General features: G+C 35.4%; 1 pseudogene; it reads right to left on the reverse strand.

The window, feature by feature from the left end:
• Nucleotides 1-3,319, reverse strand: part of LOC105819180 — a 15,032-nt pseudogene that overhangs the window by 2,201 nt on the left and 9,512 nt on the right.

The following is a 3,319-nucleotide window of genomic DNA, read 5'->3' on the forward strand; positions in this document are numbered from 1 at the left end:
ATATATATAAATGCAACACGAGCGGGTGTGCCCTGAGATCTGGGCTTCCATGGCAGTGGTTACTTGTAGCAATGAATCTGAGAATTCATTTCAAGAAGACAGTCTCTTCATAACCCCCAACCCAGTGAAATGGAATCGCTAAATGTCATGATCACATTTGGCAAAGGAAAATGAAAGGTAATCAATAAAGTCCCACATTTGAACAAACCGATGCCTTTGTGTTACTTTCTTATACATTTCCCTTGCAATGAATGTTAACATGTGGAGCTTGGAGAGGGGACAGACATCAAAATTTTTACAAGCATTCTTTAAAAGTATATGCATACTAAAAAAATGTCTACTTGTATAATATATACAGTATGTAGTACACACACACACTATTTTTACAAATATATAAACTTGTAATTTTATGGTGTGGTAGTTAATAAATTAAATACACTTCTAAGAGCTATTGATTTCGTAATTTATTTTTATCATCCGTTTTCTGACTTAACATATATTAAAATTATTATTATCACATGAGATGGCCCATGGCATATTTTTGACATTAAAAAGGCTACTTAATGTCACAGCTTTGCAAAATGATCATTTTAAATAATTTCCATCTTTATTTGTTGAAAGAATTAGTGACATCCATTTAAACACTCTCCTTTGTTTGAAAATGGCATTCTGATGTTTCAGGCTAGAACAAAGTCAATTTTTCCAAGAAGGCTTTCATATAGGATAAACGCACAGGAAGGTATCTTTAATATCTTCTTGAATTTAATAACAGAATTAAATGGAATTATTTTATGTGATGAGGATTATTGTGCTTTTAAATCTTCCCCACCCCCAACATTTTGGCACTCTTTCCAAAGCAAAATAGAAGGTCACCACTTTGACTTTTTCAACTTTTCAACACCACACACAGAGTCAAGCCAAGGATCACCTTCTTTCTTGTTGGCTGCATCTTCATGAGGATAATAACCAATTATATATTGTAAAATCCCAAACAAAACCTCTTCCAACATTATGTACTTGAGGATGTACAGTAAGGTTTCTTGCGATTTAGAAAATATAATGACATATCACAGTCATTTTTGAAAACTAGATCTTAAAAATTAATCCTGGTATAGATATCAAGTTCAACATAAAGCTACTTGGTTCATTTTAATCCTCTAAAGCAGCACAAACTTTCTGGCCATTCAATTTTCCTTCATTTTTAGGATCCACTATATATAGGAGGTAAATGATATTCATAAAAATCTTTCTTTATACAAAATGTCAGCTTTCCCAATAAGAATGTAATGTTTGTTTTGGGATGAACTTTATCTAGTCTTAGAGACATTGGAGAGTTGTCTTGGACTAAGGATAGATAAACCCAGCTGCCTAGAAGAGTCTAGATTTCAGTGAATAAATAGTGACATCATGCTGCAATCTAGTAAGTACTGTTCCAGAGATATGAAAATTTAGGTCAAAACGATCAAAGTGGGTGCTGCACTCCCCTGGTCTTTCTTAGAATAATGCTTTTCAATGAGCCAAATGAAAAGATGAAATTCTACACTGGTTCCTGGCTTGTAATAAAGAATCTCTCATTGCATGGCATCTCCATGTAGTTGGAAAGCACAGAAATCCTAGTTTCCATTACCTTCTGACTTCTGATTGTAATGGGCCATATGTTTCACGATTCTTCTGTAAGTAACTTAATGCTCTGTGTAATTAAGAGGGCATATGCTTCCTGTACAAAATCACTGTTAGATCTCCTTTGCATGGCAGAAACCAACATGGACTCAGTCCTGGTATCAGCTTTTAACAGCTGCCAATAGTTTTAAAATTGCTTAATAAAATTCAAAGAAAATGATGATACATCTTACAGTTATCAAGATAATCACATGTGTTATTCTAGTTTATTCTGAGACTCTCTGTGCAGAGGAATTTAGCACCTTGTCACTCATCATACCTATTTTTCACCAACAGGCTTTTATGGTGACAATTTGACCAGATCTGAAGCAAAGCTAAAATTCTTTTTAGAATCCTTTTACTCTTTCTGTAATTTATTTACCCTATAACAACATTCCAGCTCACTGAACTTTACTATCTCACTGGGAATCATTTTTTTTTCTATTAACCTACTCTCTACAAAGTAAGAACTGCAGATGTACAGTCAAAGACATATAAATCATCTAGTATAATTCTATACATGAAGAAGACAAAATGTATACTACTTTTTTATTCCATGTTCTGAGAATGGACTTTCTTTGATATGGACTCAAAATAGCTATAGAATTAAGCCCTTTATCTTGAATCCTTTTTCTGTTTTAAGTTGCTGGAAGCATGGTCTAATTCCTTTCCTTTGTTCTGCTTCACCACACTTCAGACCCGTCAGAAAACACTGATTTTTACTAAAGCAGTGATTGCCAGAGACCTTGGCTGGGAGTCAGGTGGTGAGCTTCTGCGCACATCAAAATTCACTGCAGGCAGTGGGAATTTTGAAACTTAAAACTATTTAGTATGAAAAGCAATGTAATGTATGAGTATGTGAGTTAACTTTTATCTATTCCATAGAGGCATGTGCTAAATCTCAGCAAATACCATAATTATTCTGCACTTCTTCTCATATCCATGCCTTTGCTATGCAGCATTGTAATAACTTCCCACTATGATTAGGGAGAACTTCCCCACTTTTTGACTCTGGGCTTGGCCGTGTAACTTGCTTTGGCCCAATAAAGGAGGTAGAAGTGACAGTGTGCCACTTTTGAGCCTAGGCCTCAAGAGAAACTTGCATGTCTCTAATTGAATTCTTGCACTTCCTCTGTAGGCAGAAAAAGACATTCCTGGCAGCCTGTTATTCCTTGGAAAAAGAGGAGAGACCTGTGCAGCAGAGCCAACCCACGGACAGATAAGCAACTCACTTGAGATGAGCTGAACTTTACAGATGCATGAGAAATATAAGTTTATTATTATATGCCACTGAGTTTTAAGGTGACTTCTTTAGTAGCCAAGAGCAATTAGTCTGCATTTGGAAATCGACTGCCATAAGTGGCTATCCAAGTTTTTCAAAGATCCTTATTGAAATCTACACCAAAGGTTTTGTTAGTAATAGTTAGCAAATGGTTGGTTAGAAGTAACTTTTTATGCATAAAATAAGAGGTGTTCAAAATATGTCATTGACCCTACCACTGAAATTATTCTGGTCGTACCACCCAGATAATCTGCCCAGCTCAGCATTTTAACAACTTTAAATTATGGATAGGGATTCTTTGGTTCTATGTTCTCCCTACTTCATGTAGGACGATGTCTCCTGCCCTGACACTAGGACAGACTGGATTACAATAAATAA

Source organism: Propithecus coquereli, unplaced genomic scaffold, assembly GCF_000956105.1.
Source record: "Propithecus coquereli isolate 6110/MARCELLA unplaced genomic scaffold, Pcoq_1.0 Scaffold474, whole genome shotgun sequence".
Classification (NCBI taxonomy): Eukaryota; Metazoa; Chordata; class Mammalia; order Primates; family Indriidae; genus Propithecus; species Propithecus coquereli.